We start from the raw sequence: 17680 nt of genomic DNA on the forward strand, positions 1-17680 counted from the left end.
ACGACCGAAACGAACCGAAAAGGGAGAGCCGCGCAAACGAGCTGCACGAACGTGCATAAAGCTAACCTCGGGTCACAACTTAGCATTTTTGATACGGGCTCGTTCGCCCGGGCGCGCCCTCGCCCGAACGACCACCCGAACAAGTTCACACGGGCGCCCTCAAACGACCCGCCCGAACGAGTTCACACGGGCGCCCTCAAACCACCTGCCCAAACGGTTTTGCATGGGCGCTCGAATGACCGAAACGAACCGACAAGGGAGAGCCAGGCAAACGCGCTGCTCGAACGTGCACAAATCCAACCTCGGGTCACAACTTAGCATTTTTGATACGACCCTCGCCCGAACGACCTGCCCGAACGAGTTCACATGGGCGCCCTCGAACGACCCCCCCGAACAAGTTCACACGGGCGCCCTCAAACGACCCGCCCGAACGAGTTCACACGGGCGCCCTCAAACGACCCGCCCGAATGATTTTGCATGGGCGCTCGGACGACGGAAACAAACCGACAAGGGAGAGTCGGGAAAACGACCCGCCCGAACGAGTGTTTAAACGGCAAACGACCCGCTCGAACGAGTTTACATGGGCTCCGACACACGACCAAAACAAAGTCACAAGGGAGATTCGGGCAAACGGGTGGCACGATCATGCATAAGGCCCACCCCCCTTCACAACTTAGGATTTTTATACGGCCACGTGTGCCCTGGGTGCCGTCACACGATATGACATGACACGACCCGACCCGTTTGCACGGGCACCCACACACGACACGTCCCGACCCGCCCGAACGAAATTTGTGGTTTCCATGGGCGCATGACCCGAACGAAATTTCAGGATTTTCGTGGGCGCACGACCTGAACGAAGGCACGAGGGAGCATCAGGCAAACGGGCCACACGAACATGCAGAAGACACATGGTCGGTCACGACTTAGCATTTTTGGCACGCCCACGTGTGCCCGGGCCCCACACACGGCACGACACGGCCCGACCGGCCTTGTGAGAGCCGACCCGACCTGTCTGAACGCATTTTGCACGAGCACCCACACACGACACGACACGATCTGACCCGAACAAAATTTTGGGTTTCCTTCTATGCACAACCCGAACGAAATTTGGGGTTTCCATGGGTGCGCGACCTAAACGAAGGCACAAGGCAGCGTCGGGTAAACGGGCCGCACGAACGTGTAGAAGGCACATGGGGGGTCATGACTTAGCATTTTCGGCACTGCCACATGTGCCTGAGCACCCACGCACGGCACGACCCGACCCGCCCGAACGAAGGCACGACAGAGCGTCGGGCAAACAGGTTGCGCAAACGTGCATGAGGGACACGGGTGGTCACGCCCTAACATTTTTTGCGCGGCCACATGTTCCCGAGCACCCACGCGCGGCACGGCACGACCCGACCCCACTCGACTCGCCCGAACGCGTTTGCACGGGCACCCACACACGACACGACCTGACCCGCCCGAACGGAATTTGGGGTTTCCATGTGTGCACGCCGCGAACGAAATTTGGGGTTTCCATGGGTGCACGACCCGAACGAAGGCACGAGGGTAGGAATATCTTTGACTCTAATACATAAATATACCTGGGGTAACATGCCCTTAATATCTTCAACATTTTCTTTTGACTCTTTATAACACTTTAACATGTGCTAGGCCTATTTCAATGAGCAAGAAACTCAATGACAAATATAATCTATATATATATATATATATACATATATATATATTTTCTTGAATAAATACAAATACCAAAAGTACACCCCCTCTCAACTAGGGAGGTATTCGTAAATCATTACAAGGTGTTTGGCTATTTTTCAATCTTGAATAATTCACATAAGAGAAACTGGATTGGCAACCCATCTGTTATAGCATCATATTAGCCAACATTGTTCATAGCAAGGCCTTGACTAACAGCTTTATCTCTCATAATACCAGAGCACAACATTGGCGAGGCCAATGGCTTATAAACACCTTGGTCATTGTCTCTAAAGCTACATACCCACCCAGGTGTTCCCTGAGTATGACCTTCCAGGACAATTCTTGTCTTGGGTTCCCATCCCTAAAAGAATATCGCTCCTCTTGCCTACTCTTGTCTTGGGTGCCCTACACATCCTCAAAGAGCATCAGATGCCAAATGATTGCCCAATCCTCCCGTTATTTCTTGCCAAGTGAAAACAAGAATGTTGTGTCTATCTCTTCCCCTTGATTAGGGAAAACATGCCCAAGTTTCCTCTGACAAGGAACTTGCCCAAGCTCCTTTGTATTTGGGAACTTGTTAGAACTCCCTCTTAGCTAGGGACTTGTCCATTCATCAACAACGTCTTCTTCGTGGGTCCTTCAGTCGCTTGATCTCCTTCTTTCCTTCGATGTCATGAAGTCTTTGTTTGAACTTCTTCTTGGCAGGGTACCGGCCATCGATCACTTTCCCCCCTGGTTTGTCATGTCATTGCTCCATTCATGGAAAGTGGCCTTCTTGATATATATCAGGGCCTTTTTGTCATCTAGCTACTCCTTTGTCACCTTGTCTATCCTTCATAACACTTATCACATGGATGCTTAGTTGTACTCGCTTGTTCCCGTACTTTGATTTAGTGGCCCTTCATGACTTCATCATGATATTGCTCTTCATCATGACATATTTGTAGAGTTGAATCGATTATCTGCACCTTACTATCTCCAAGGCCTTCGTAGGTGTCAAGGGTCCTTTATCTTTTTCTTCCTTTGTCAAAGTTGTCATGCCTTCTTTCAAGAGATGTTGAGGAATCTTGTCAAATAGTTATTCTTTTTGACCGCGATGTTCTTCATTTGCTTCTTATTGGATTGATTGGTCAACCACCTTATACTCCTTATGGCAGCACTTCTTCATGTTGACCTTTACTCCACTGTAGAACATGCCTCCGAGCATGTCGTTGGCGAAAGAGATCCTTTTCTTCTTGATCGTGATTCTATAACTTTTCCCATGACCCAATCAATATATATGGCAACATGACTTAAACTTTGATGCATACATACCTCACCTTGATTATGCTTTTATCATCACGGCTTTATTTGATAGTTCTCCTCGATTGGTGCAGCCTTTCTTGCTTCATTTGCTCTCGCCTGTATATCATCCTCTCTTGAATCCCATAAATGGGACCCCCAATGAGACCTCTACCCCCTTTGAAAGAAGACTTTAAGCAAAGAGGTTGACTTAGTCCTAGGAGGATCTTCCTTCTTTTGCTTCTTGTCGTCTTCCTTCACTTCTTGAGTTACATGAGCTTCTTCCCTTTTTCTCTTGTTGTTGTTGTCCTTCTTAAGTTTAGGAAATTCCCTTTTGTAGCGTCCATACTCTTTGCATCCAAACCGTTCGACTTTGGACATGTAGTGGCCCCAACCAATTTTTTACTTTCCTTGCAAAAAGACATTGAGGTATACTCAGAAGGGGACATATACTTACTTGATAGAGTTTGAGATGTAGTGAACTTGCTTTCTTCTTGAAGACTTGATGGCTTGCCTTCCTTAGATCTTGATGTTGTTCAAGTTGCTTTCTTCAAATGGACTTGCTTGATGACTTGACTCGTAGTGCCTTTCATTCTTCAAGATGGTGTAGCTTGATGTAGGTCCCTCTTTGATTTGTTCTTCTTGTAGGTGCCTTTATACAAGGCATTTCTTCTTGCTTTGTAGTCTTCCATGAGGAATGATAGATGGTAGACCTTCTTGTCCTTGATGTGATTGAGACTTCTTGGCTTGACGCTTCAACCTTGCGGATGTTCTTGAGATTCCCTTTCCTTGATGTGTCACCTTAGCTCCGATACCGTGTTGAATAATCTGGGGCAATGGGGTATAGCGGGATTCTTCTAGACTTGATAACAATTTGTGAAGCCCTTTTTCAACTTATCATGTTATCTTAATCTTCTTCTCTTCTTATTAATGCATGTGTGTTTACTTTCATCAAACTGGTGCCAAAAACATAAGAACAAGAACATAAGATGTTGGCTCTCTGCGAGGGAAAAACCTCTCTCTCTCTCTCTCAGAGAGGAAAACCCTTTCGTAAATTTCCCTCATTGAAGCTTCTTATTGGTCATTGCGAAGCCCTAGACCCTTGAAAATAATATCCCCCAAGCACAAGTCGAGTCCTTCCTCCTCTCTGCACTTTGTTTCTTCGACGCTTCGTTCCCCAACACTTTGTCCTTCTTTCAACTTTTGATAGTCCATGGTGGACTAGCTCTAGAAGGGACTCCAACCTTTGATCCTTAGCGAGGTCCTTTACCAATGAATAAACCTTCATTCTCTTGACCAACCGAGCCTTTTTCTTGATGTGAGGTTGCAGGCTCAATGTACACCAAGTTTACTGCACCTGGAGCGATTTCCATCGCGACGAGACATGGAAACCCCAAATTTCCCGCACTTGGGATGCTTTCGACAAGGCGGGACATGGAATCCCCGGGTACCCCGCAATTTGGCGACCTTTGTCGAGGAGGGACCGCGAGATCCCATGTCACGCTCCTATCCTAGTGGTAGTATTTCAACCACGCATAAGCGGGTGCGGCACCACCGTACTTTTTCCTTTTATTAATACTTGAGTACACGGTCTGCACCTACTTCAACACTCGGTCAATTTTCCAGTAAGTGTTCTTAACAATGCAGCGAAAATAACTTACCATAAATTTATCTTCTTCAATTATTCTTTCAACCTGTCGTGTCATGTGGTCGTGCTGCACTGGCCCGCGGCCTGCACGACACAACTCCACACCTGAACTGCGAACCTGTCCACCCGAATTTCCCTTCCGCGGCGCCCAAACTCTGCCCGTCGGTGCGGTCCATAGTGAGGGTGCATGGCCCGCATGCAGTGCGGCCTGCCTGCCTGGACGGTAACCCGCCCCACTCTGCCTGTCCGCGCTACCAAGCTTGACCCGCGCTCTGTAATCCGCCCGCCGGTGCGGCCCTCTTACCTGCGTCCTTCTCTTCCTTTCATTTTCGCCCAACTCCTTCCTCCGCACTTGTTCTGCGATGTGGAAGTCTGCATTCGATGTCCCTTCATCGAACGCCATCCTCCTTACTTATACGCATCCTTTCACCCAAGGGCCGTGTCTCTCGAGGATAACGAGGGTTGGCTCCATCAACATGCATGCTCGGCTGGCCTGGCACATAACCTCGACACGCCCCATTCCAATGAACTGCCACATCCCTTTGTGTGCACCGTCGCACCCATGGGTCGGCTCCAACACCTCGTTGATTACACTCGTCGCCGCACGTCGCACACCTGCCCGCATCCTGTATCGTTCGCACATGGTCACCTCTTTCATCCGGGCACGCAACAAGGGTCACCCGCACACCTTCCGTCAGTGGCTCGCCCATCATGCAGGTATCAAGGGGTGTGCACCATCCCCAACACGGCACGAGCGAAATGGGAACCCCACGTGTCATGCCCCCAGGCCTACAGTACTCTTTCAACCGTACTTGACGAGGTGCGGCGCCACCGAACACTTTCTTTTCACCAATACTTATGTTCATGGACTACGCCTAACCATTAGTCTACTTAGTTTGTTTTTCGCAACCAAGTATTTTTATTTTTCCTTTATGCCAATGAACACCCATACGCATAGGCAATTATCATCAGCAATTATACATGAAGAACACAATTGCACAGTGTAAAGGGAGGGGCAACTCCCTGAACAATGAGTCTGCCCGAATACAATATATTATTCAATTCTACAATGTTTACAGGGCTTTACAAGTATACTTGGGAAACACCAAGTTTCATACTTAGCCAATTTTACAAATAGGCAACACCTCCGTGTGCCAACCGAGTTCCTTGCCCGAGCTAGGCGGGCGCGCCCTCACACAAGCTGCCAATCGTACTCGTCGACCAAACCTCGTTTACCGCTGCACGACGGGCGGGTGACCTCACCCGAGTCACCCAGCGTTTCCTATTGCACGACGGGCGGGCGACTTACCCGAGTCACCCGAGACACCTCTGTGTTTCTTCTTCCACGACGGGTGGGCGACCTACCCGAGACACCCCGTGTCACATCGAACGGCGGGTGCCTTCCTTACCCGCGCCCTCACCCGAGAACCGAACCCTGTGCGTATCGTGTGTGCTTGCCCAAGAGCGGGTGCATATATGCCCGCGCCTCTTTTCCGACCTGCTCCACTACTTCGAACTTTTTTCTTGATCACCGAATGCTCATGTTCGAATGTCCATCTTCGAATGAATGCCAAATGCTCCAATGCCTTGCCATATTTATACAAGCGGTTGGGCGAGTCGCTGCCCAGGCCGACTCAACCACTGCGTGCAAAAACTGATCCAGGTGGATATTGGTGGCCACCTGCCAAGTCCACCTGGACCCCCACCATTGTCTTTCTCAGCATTTTCAGTTTCCTTAATTGTAGCACAACTTACTATTTTTAGCAGTTTTTCGGGTCCTGAACTTCCGGAGCCGTTTTGAGGCCATAAACGACGTTTTTTGGGAAATCTGGGGGCAACATGGGTCCATGGACCTATGTTTCCCTTCCCAAAGTGGTAGTGCTCGGATAGATCTTTCTAACGAGCTATTGTACGTGTCAAACGGAGATCGTATGCCAAAGTTACGACCCCGGGAAGTTGATGTACCAATTTACCCAAACGGGGCCCACAGTTTGGCGTTTCATCTCCTAGGGTTAGGTTTTGGAATGTTAAGGGTTGTCCATTGTTTCTCAACAATAAATAGGCCTTCGAGCCTCATTGTAACACAGTTCAGAGGCAGGTAGCCATCACATCTCTTCTCAGGATAAGCTACCATCGCCCTAGCTAGTTTATTGCCATTTCTGTTGTAAGCATATTTCAGTATTTTCCATTAATGAAATGAAGTATTATTTCCGCTGCATCTTTGTGTATATGGTTATCTCTGTAATTTGTTGCGTTCCTGTTTAAATCCGGATCAGTGGTATCAGAGCGGTCTGCTTTTTCTCTGTTTTTCTTTGCATGTCCCCAACAAGGTCGGGATATAAGGAGTTAGGGCTTGAACTGGTTGAACCTTTGCAAGACCAGCCTCGCAAATCCCGACGGCCTCCCATGGCGGACGAGAAGAAAGACGAGGGGGCAGGAGATCCCATCAAAATCTTGCTCGAAGAAGCGCTCGAGCGACAACGGAACGCGATGATGGACAGCTTTGCGCAGATCCTTCAGCGGCTACCCAAAAGCGGTGCATCGGCTTCCAGTAGCTCCTCTGGAAACGCCACACCCTTTAAGGTACAAGTTAATTTTGAAATCCCCATATTCGAGGGTCAGATAGACGCCGATGCCGTAGATAAATGGTTAAATCTGCTAGAGGGTTATTTTTCTGTTCATGAATTTTCGAGTCGGGAAAAGATTGTTTTTGCTCTTCTCAAAGCAGCCCCCCACGTCAAGGACTGGTGGGAAACCTACTGTGAGCAGAAGGATGAAAGTACTGGCTCACTATTTTCAGTCGCACCCACCTGGGATTCATTCCGGGATGCCATCAAGGAGCAGTACTACCCTGTCGGAAGCTATGAGGATGAATACATAAAGTGGACCACGCTGCGGCAGGGAAGGGACCAAGACGTGCCGGAGTTCACCAATCTTTTCCATACCCTTCGCACAAAGTTGGGTATCAAGGATTCGGAGCAACATTTGATACTCAAATACCGTGGCTGCCTGCACAAGTACATCCAGGAAGAAATACAGTTCTTAAACATCCCCTTGCTCGGCGCAGCATACCGGTATGCCGTCAAGGTCGAGCAGAAGTTTAAACAAAAGAAGCGAGACTTTGGATCTGCGAATCCAAAGCAGGGGAAAGGTGCCCCTAAACCACAGAACAAAGGACAAAGCCAAGGCGGGACAGCCCAAGACAACCAGCCGAAGCTGCAAGCAAAGAGCAACGCCGCGAAGCCGAGAAAGGACACTGGAAAATGGTGCGAGTTCCATAAGAGCTCCACTCACAACACAAGTGAGTGTCGGGCCAAGCAGTCACTGGTGGCTGAGCTAAAGGTTTCAGAATCAGATGCATGTTCCGACTCTGAGTCAGAACCCGATAAGGGGTATGAAAAAGGGAAGCAGATCATTGATGCGGATCCCAGCGCCACTGTTGCTACCGCAAAGATCCAGAAAAATGAACCCGAAGATCCAGAGGAGGAGGAGCGTCTCTTCCACTCCCAGATGTGGGTAAAGGGCTCCCCGATACAGTTCATTGTTGATAGCGGGAGTCAAAAGAACCTCATTTCGGCAGAGGTCGTGAAGCGGTTGGGCTTACCGACCACAGCACATCCACAACCATACACCATTGGGTGGCTTCACCAAGGGCGAGATCTTCGCGTGAGCCAGCAGTGTCGCCTTCCATACAACATCAAGCCCTTCACGGAAGAGGTATTGTGTGACATTGCTCCCCTTGAAGTTTGTGATGTATTACTAGGACAACCATACTTGTGGAAGCGACATGCTGTGTATGAATCAAGGCCCCGTGCTGTTATTATTACATTGGGAAATAAGTTGTTCAGGATACCAGAGGTAGCACCACCTGCCGCCATCTCTTTGATTACTGCAAAACAATGCAGTAAGATCATTTCCAAAACCAGGAAATTTGTTTTCCTGATGATACGCCCTCAAGGGAAGAAGAAGACAGTGGCCGCGGCCTCCAAACGGGGTTCCTCTGCACGGCAGCTACAGATGGATAAGATTGTGGAGGAGTACGAAGACATCTTCACCTCCCCGGCAGGGGTTCCTCTGCACTGTCAAGTCAAGCACTCCATCGATCTGACCCCAGGTGCGCCGCTACCCAATGGACCAATTTATCGGCGCTCCGTTCTGGAGAACAATGAAATCAAGAGACAGATTCAGGAGCTCCTGCAGAAAGGTCACATTCGTCCGATTTCTTCGCCCTGTGGGAGCCCGATAGTGTTGGTACAGAAGAAGGATGGGACGTGGAGACTCTGTATTGACTATCGGGCGCTGAACAAGATCACTGTCCGTAATAGGTACCCGATCCCGCGGATTGATGACCTCCTAGACCAACTAAAGGGGGCGAAATATTTCAGCAAGATCGATCTGAAGTCAGGATATCACCAGGTACCAATTGAACCCTCATATGTGTGGAAGACTGCCTTCAAATCCAAGGAGGGCCTCTTCGAATGGTTGGTCATGCCTTTCGGATTGACGAATGCTCCTGCAACCTTTATGAGGCTAATGGATGACATCTTGCGGCCATTCACCAACTCCTTTGTAGTAGTATACTTGGATGACATTCTGATCTTTAGCCAGAGTTGGGAAGAGCACCTCCACCACATCCGACAGGTTCTCCAAACACTACGGCAACACAAGCTATGTGCCAATTTGGAGAAATGCACTTTTGGCATGACCGAGGTTTAGTATCTGGGATACATCATTGATGAACAGGGGGTGCATGTCGATCCAGCCAAGGTCCAAGTCATTCGGGATTGGCCCTCTCCAACCACTCTAACAGAGCTCCGCAGCTTTCTAGGTCTTGCCAACTTCTACCGCAGGTTTGTGTTGGGATTTTCTCATATTTCTTGGCCCTTGAGTCAAGTCACCAAGGGTGGGGCGAAAGCAAAATTCTTTTGGTCTGAATCTCAACAGAAGTCATTCAGGGAGTTGAAGGATCGCCTCTGCACGGCACCAGTGCTCGCGTTACCAGATTTACAACAACCATTTGAGGTCGAGACAGATGCCTCTGACTATGCTATTGGGGCAGTCCTTACTCAACATGGACATCCAGTGGCATATCACAGTGAAACACTTTCAGACACAGTCCGGAGGTACCCCACTTATGATAAAGAGATGTATTCCATTGTACAGGCCTGCCGACAATGGAAGCATTACATTTTGGGGAAGGAAACGGTCATCCACACAGACCACCAACCTCTGCAGTTCATACAGACCCAAGGGAAATTGCAGAATGATCGCCATCAGAAGTGGTCTACATACCTGCAACAGTTTCACTTGAATATCAAGTATAAAAAGGGCAGCACCAATAATGTTGCAGATTGCCTCAGTCGACCACCGATCATGGCGCTAACCACCGTGCTCAACTCTTGCGGGCACGAGACTTCTGATTGGCCACTTCTCTACAAAAGCGACCCAGAATTCGGCCACACATACCAGACACTCTTGGAGGGTCGGCAGGTTGCAGATTTTCACCTCCAGGATGCCCTATTATGCCACCTCGGTCACCTCTGTGTTCCTTCAAGCGAGCGTGCCAAGATGATTTGGGAAGCACACTACAGTCGGGCTGCTGGGCATTTCGGGGTCGAGAAAACAATGGCAGTACTGCAAAACTATTTCTATTGGCCGAATCTTCGACAGGATGTTGGGAAGTACATCCGATCATGTACTGCCTGTGCCATTGCCAAACCGACCATTAAGAAGCAAGGCCTCTATACCCCGTTGCCTACCCCTAGTCGACCTTGGGAATCCATCTCCATGGATTACATGTCAGGCCTTCCTTCCACTAAGCATGGAAATGACTGTGTTTTTGTGGTCGTCGACAGGTTCTCAAAGATGGCCATTATGATGGCCTGCAAGAAGAATATCACAGCAGAAGCCACTGCTAAACTCTTCTTTGAACGAGTGTGGGTGCACTTTGGGATCCCACAGTCTATCATCTCAGATCGGGATAGTCGGTTTCTAAGCACCTTTTGGTCCAATCTCTGGTCAATGCTGGACACCAAAATCACGAAGTCCACAGCCTTCCATCCTCAAACTGATGGCCAGATGGAGGTTGTCAATAGGATGATTGTGCACATTCTGCGCATGTATAACTCAAAGCATCCACGCACATGGGACGAGAGCCTCCCCTACGTTCAGCACAGCTACAACCGAGCTCTTCACAGCTCCACTGGCCATAGCCCTTTTCAGGTGGGTTTGGGATTCCAGCCACTATGCCCCATTGATGTGACCATGCCACTTAGAGCTACTCACATGAATTCATCTCATGTCCAGTCCGAAACAGATAAGGCCACCAGCTTCATTGAGCGAATCCAACATATTCGCCAGCAGGTCCATGACATTCTTGAGAAATCAAATGCCAAGTACAAGCAGCGACATGATCAACATCGGGTGCCACACAAGTTTCAGGTGGGCGACAAAGTCTGGTTGCATTTGCAAAAGGAACGCCTTACTGGAGCCTATCGGAAATTGAGACCACTCCGATATGGTCCTTACACCATTACTAAGGCTATGGGAGACAATGCATTTGAGCTCAGCATTCCCCCATTCCTTGGCCTGCACCCAGTATTTAATGTGGACCGCCTTCGGCCATACTTTCCACCATTGCTAGACACATCCGACATTGCAGAACAGCTCAAACCCACAGAATTAAATCCAGATTGCATGGAACAAGCTGCAACTGATCGGATCATGGACACACAGATCAAGAACACTCGCCAACAGAATATCCAACTGTATCGAGTTGTCAAAGCGGGCCAACTCCTTCAGCAGGGCAAGTGGCTCACCAGGGAACAAGTTCAGCAGAAGTTTCCTCATCTCATGGAGGAGCTCAACGCAATGGGGACCATTGCTTCCTAAGGGGGGAGGAATGATCCAGGTGGATATTGGTGGCCACCTGCCAAGTCCACCTGGACCCCCACCATTGTCTTTCTCAGCATTTTCAGTTTCCTTAATTGTAGCACAACTTACTATTTTTAGCAGTTTTTCGGGTCCTGAACTTCCGGAGCCGTTTTGAGGCCCTAAACGACGTTTTTTGGGAAATCTGGGGGCAACATGGGTCCATGGACCTATGTTTCCCTTCCCAAAGTGGTAGTGCTCGGATAGATCTTTCTAACGAGCTATTGTACGCGTCAAACGGAGATCGTATGCCAAAGTTACGACCCCGGGAAGTTGATGTACCAATTTACCCAAACGGGGCCCACAGTTTGGCGTTTCATCTCCTAGGGTTAGGTTTTGGAATGTTAAGGGTTCTCCATTGTTTCTTAACAATAAATAGGCCTTCGAGCCTCATTGTAACACAGTTCAGAGGCAGGTAGCCATCACATCTCTTCTCAGAGATAAGCTACCATCGCCCTAGCTAGTTTATTGCCATTTCTGTTGTAAGCATATTTCAGTATTTTCCATTAATGAAATGAAGTATTATTTCCGCTGCATCTTTGTGTATATGGTTATCTCTGTAATTTGTTGCGTTCCTGTTTAAATCCGGATCAAAAACACCCTTACACGTCGCAAACTTGCCATCCTATTGCTGGTCGGCAAACAATCCTTCGTTCAAGTCGCCCCAACATGTGATTCAGCCCGTGGGTTATGCCAAACCCTCCCACGTTATAAACCAACCATCGCTCCACTTCTAATGCGCATTATACTTATGTACCTTCCCACATTTCGGTCGTAGAGTTCGCACTTCGCACCGACGGGGAGAAACCGAACCGCAGGTCCTTACACCGCGTTTCCCAGACTTGGGTAGCAATTTTTGTTGTGACGCGAAATGGAAACCCAGTGTGTGTCCGCTGACTTGGGTAGCAGTTTTCATCGCGCTGCGAAATGGACACCCCGAGTTCCCCGGACTTTGGCGGCTCTTCGTGGCCCCACGACATGGAAATCTGAAGTTCCACAGACTCTCGGGCGATTCAGGGTGTGCCGCGACATGGAAACAACGAGTTCCCCAGACTTGGGCAGCGGTTTCGAAACACCCCAAGTTCCCGAGACTTGCGAGTTGGTTTGCATCATCATGGAAACCCCAAGTTCCCCACGTTTCCCTCGTGCCGTAAAATGTGGAAACCCGTGGTTCCATCAAGGGCGCGACATGGAAACCCCAAGCTTCCCAGGCTTGGGCGTGACATGGAAAACCCCGAGTCCCCGCAGGCTTGGGCGCCGCCGGCTTCGGTCATGGCGCGACATGGAAACTGCAAGTTTCCCAAGGCCTGGGCGCTGGGGCGTGACTTGGAACCCCCTAGTTTTCCCAGGCTTGGGAGCCGCTGGTTTCGGTCGTGGCACGACTCGGAAACCCCAAGTTTCCCAGGCTTGGGCACCGCCAATTTCGGTCGGGGCGCGACATGGAAACCCTAAGAATCCCACGGCTTGGGCACCGAGGCGCGACATAGAAACCCCAAGTTTTCCTAGGCTTGGGCGCGACTTGTAAACCCCAAAAAAATTTGCGCCGGGCGGAAACCCCAAATTTTGGGCGCCGCCTGGAAACCCCACATTCTGGGCGCCACATGGAAGCCCCAAATTTTGGGCGTCGGCTGGAAACCCCAAATTTTGGGCGCCGCCTGGAAACCCCACATTCTTGGTGCCGCATGGAAGCCCCAAATTTTGGGCGCCGGGTGGAAACCCCAAATTTTGGGCGAGACATGGAAGCCCCAAATTTTGGGCGTTGGCTGGAAACCCCAAATTTTGGGCGCCGCCTGGAAACCCCACATTTTGGCGCCGCATGGAAACCCCAAATTTTGGGCGCCGCATGGAAACCCCAAATTTTGGGCGCCGCCTAGAAACCCCACATTTTGGGCGCCGCGTGGAAACCCCACATTTTGGGCGCCGCGTGGAAACCCCACATTTTGGGCGCCGTATGGAAACCCCAAATTTTGGGCGTTGGGTGGAAACCCCAAATTTTGGGTGCCGGTTGGAAACCCCACATTTTGAGCGCCACCTGGAAACCCCACATTTTGGGCGCCGCCTGGAAACCCCACATTTTGGGCACCGCGTGGAAACCCCACATCTTGGGCGCCGCATGGAAACCCCACATTTTGGGCGCCACCTGGAACCCCACATTTTGGGCGCCGCCTAGAAACCCCAAATTTTGGTCGCCGGGTGGAAACCCCACATCTTGGGTGCCACATGGAAACCCCAAATTTTGGGCGCCGCCTAGAAACCCAAAATTTTGGTCGTCGGGTGGAAACTCCACCTCTTGGGCGCCGCATGGAAACCCCAAATTTTGGGCGCCGCCTGGAAACCCCAAATTTTGGTCGTCGGGTGGAAACCCCACATCTTGGGTGCCGCATGGAAACCCCAGCTTTCCCAGGCTCCGGCGCCTTTTCCGTCGCGGTGTGGAAACCCCAAATTTCCTGCCCCCAAGCAATGAAAAATTGTTGTCTGGAGGAAAGAGGCAGAGGCGCGAGAGGGTTGCCCAGATTTTGTTTGTGACAAGAGCGAAGCTCTGAATCGAGGTGACCAAGGGCTGAATCTCAGTGGATCGTGGCAGCAAGGCCACTCTGCCACTTACAATACCCTGTCGCGTATTTAAGTCGTCTGCAAAGGATTCTTCTCCGAAAACGGCTCCCACTTATTCTACACCTCTCAAGTCATTTCACAAAGTCGAACTAGATTCAAGCTCAACAGGGTCTTCTTTCTCCGCTAATTCTGCCAAGCCCGTTCCCTTGGCTGTGGTTTTGCTAGATAGTAGATAGGGACAATGGGAATCTCGTTAATCCATTCATGCGCGTCACTAATTAGATGACGAGGCATTTAGCTACCTTAAGAGAGTCATAGTTACTCTCGCCGTTTACCCACGCTTGGTTGCATTTCTTCACTTTGACATTCAGAGCACTGGGCAGAAATCACATTGCGTCAGCATCCGCAGGGACCATCGCAATGATTTGTTTTAATTAAACAGTCGGATTCCCCTTGTCCATACCAGTTCTGAGTCGACTGTTCGACGCCTAGGGAAAAGCCCCCGGTAGGGGGCATTCTACGCCCGTAGCCCAATCGGCATGCGACTGCCCGCCCTCGCCGCGAGAGCAGCTCGGGCAGACTGCCGACAGCCCTCGAGTTGAGGGCGCAGACCCCTAGGCCCAGCCCTCAGAGCCAATCCTTTTCCTGAAGTTACAGATCCGTTTTGCCGACTTCCCTTACCTACATTGTTCTATTGACCAGAGGTTGTTTGCCTTGGAGACCTGATGCGGTTATGAGTACGACCAAGCATGAACGGTACTCGGTCCTCCATATTTTCAAGGGCCGCCGAGGGCGCACCGGACACTGCAAGACGTGCGGTGATCTTCTAGCTGCTGGACCCTATCTCGGGGTGAACCGATTCCAGGGTGGGCAAGCTGTTAAAAAGAAAAGATAACTCTTCCCGGGGCCCCCGACGACGTCTCCAGATTTCCTAACGTTTCCACCCGCCGCCATGTCCCAGTTCGGGAATATTAACCCGATTCCCTTTCGATGCTCGTGTAGAGTGCACCCTTGATACAAGGCTTCCCCATCTCTTAGGATCGAATAACCCATGTCCAAGTGCTGTTCACATGGAACCTTTCCCCACTTCAGTCTTCAAAGTTCTCATTTGAATATTTGCTACTACCACCAAGATATCCACCGGGGGCCGATCCACCCAAGCTCACGCGCGAGGTTTCTCAGCGACCCCCGCATCTTCCTACTCATCGGAGCCAGACAATTACTCCTACGGTCGAGTATAGGTTGCGCGCTTCAGCGCCATCCATTTTCGGGGCTAGTTGATTCGGCAGGTGAGTTGTTACACACTCCTTAGCGGATTTCGACTTCCATGACCACCATCCTACTGTCTTAATCAACCAACACCCTTTGTGGGATCTAGGTTAGCACGCAATTCGGCACCATAACTCGACTTTCGGTTCATCCCGCATCGCCAGTTCTGCTTACCAAAAATTTCCCACTTGGAGCTCTCGATTCCATGGCACGGCTCAATGGAGCAGCCGCACCCTCTTACCTATTTAAAGTTTGAGAATAGGTCGAGGGCATTACGCCCCCGATGCCTCTAATAATTTGCTTTACCCAATAAAACTCGCGCGTGAGCTCCAACTATCCTCAAGGAAACTTCAGAGGAAACCAGCTACTAAATGGTTCGATTAGTCTTTCGCCCCTATACCCAAGTCAGACGAACGATTTGCACGTCAGTATCGCTAAGAGCCTCCACCAGAGTTTCCTCTGGCTTCGCCCTGCTCAGGCATAGTTCACCATCTTTCGGGTCCCAACAGGTGTGCTCGCACTCGAACCCTTCGCATAAGCTCAAGGTCGGTCGATGATGCACCGCCCCAGAGAGGGGATCTCGCCCGTCAGCTTCCTTGCGCCTCGCAGGTTTTCAAACCCGCTGACTCGCACACATGTTAGACTCCTTGGTCCATGTTTCAAGACGGGTTGAATGGAAAGCCCGCCAACCAACACCACGAGCGCGCAGGTGCGCACGACCCGCCACGAGGGCGAATGCTTCATTCCTCGACCACCGCAGCGGCAAACCGACCGGCAGTAATCCACCCGCGCTTGTGACGATGCAGCAACCCGTGTTGGTTTGCACCTCAAGTCGAGCGGCGAACCAGCTTGAGCCGTTCCACATCCGACCGAGACGCATCGACAGCCTCCATCCGCTTCCCTCCCGGCAATTTCAAGCACTCTTTAACTCTCTTTTCAAAGTCCTTTTCATCTTTCCCTCGCGGTACTTGTTCGCTATCGGTCTCTCGCCCATATTTAGCTTTGGATAGAATTTACCACCCAATTAGGGTTGCATTCCCAAACAACCCGACTCGCCGACAACGCCTCGTGATGCGACAGGGTCTCGGGCCGACGGGGCTATCACCCTATCAGGCACCCCCTTCCAAGGGACTTGGCCCAGGTCCGCCGCTGAGGACGCTTCTACAGACTACAATTCAGGCGGCGCTGCCGCCCGATTTTCATGCTGGGCTCTTCCCGGTTCGCTCGCCGCTACTAGGGGAATCCTTGTAAGTTTCTTTTCCTCCGCTTAATTATATGCTTAAACTCAGCGGGTGTTCTCGCCTGAGCTGAGGTCGCAAAGTTGGAGCTAAATCCACCCTACCCCATGGGAGGACAAAAGAGAGCAAAGCAAGTTCGAGCGATGCCACACAAAGCCCGCATCGGCTAACGCCGACTGCCCATCCAAGGGGACAAAATCACCGCTCGCCGACGCACGCCACGAAACATCACTTGAGGTATTTCAGCCGACCGAACCGCACGGGGCATGGACGACCAGCTCCGCTACTCCCTAGCATATTGCAGGGAGCACGTTTGAATGGGATGCGACGCCCAGACAGACGTGCCCTCGACCGAGGCCTCGGGCGCAAATTGCGTTCAAAAACTCGATGATTCACGGGATTCTGCAATTCACACTAAGTATCACATTTCGCTACGTTCTTCATCGTAACAAGAACCGAGATATCCGTTGCCGAGAGTCGTTTCCACGTATTACCGAAGAATCAACCACAAAACTGAATAGGGGCAACCCCCCACAACAAATGTAAGGCCAAGGGGCAAAAGGAGGAAAAACGCATGAGAGAAAGAGAAACAAAGGTGTCTAATGCCCTCACAGGGGGAGGCTCGAACAGAGGACAATCTTCCCCTAGCCCCACACCCTCGTAAAAAGGGGGGAAATGCATGGGACAGTGATCGAGAAGGACTAGGGTGGCCACCCTGGGAGCTCGCACTGCTTCTAGCCCTTCCCTGACACCAGCCCACAAAAATTCCCCCTTTTCTCCGTAGAGCTAGGGACCGAAAGGAAGAGAACAGGGTAGAAAACAAAGCAAAAACAAAGCACAAGCCTCCCAAGCCCCGTGCCTTCAGCAAAAGGGGGGAATTGAAGGGGACGACGATCGAGAAGGACGAGGGTGGCCACCCCGGGAGCTCGCACTGCGTTTCGTCCTTCCGGAACACCAATCCACAACAATCCCACCTTTTCTCCATAAAGCTAGGGGCCACAAGGAAGAAGGGAAGAGAACAACAAGAGAGAAAGGGATATATCAACCGTGGCTACCG

At 50.7% G+C, this 17680-nt stretch overlaps 1 non-coding gene and 1 pseudogene across 1 annotated transcript; both read right to left on the bottom strand.

Annotated features, from left to right (window-relative positions):
• Window positions 1-14308: 14308 nt before the first annotated feature.
• Window positions 14309-16678, bottom strand: LOC149254536 (25S ribosomal RNA; annotated as a pseudogene).
• A 270-nt stretch (window positions 16679-16948) lies between these two features.
• LOC149254537 (5.8S ribosomal RNA) lies at window positions 16949-17102 on the bottom strand. Its single transcript, XR_016267944.1, has one exon. It is a non-coding gene; the product is annotated as a 5.8S ribosomal RNA (ribosomal RNA).
• Between the last annotated feature and the right edge of the window lie 578 nt (window positions 17103-17680).

The sequence above is a fragment of the Pinus tabuliformis genome, chromosome 7 (genome assembly GCF_031772625.1).
Source record: "Pinus tabuliformis cultivar Carrire ecotype Pingquan chromosome 7, CPIR1, whole genome shotgun sequence".
In the NCBI taxonomy this organism is placed as follows: Eukaryota; Viridiplantae; Streptophyta; class Pinopsida; order Pinales; family Pinaceae; genus Pinus; species Pinus tabuliformis.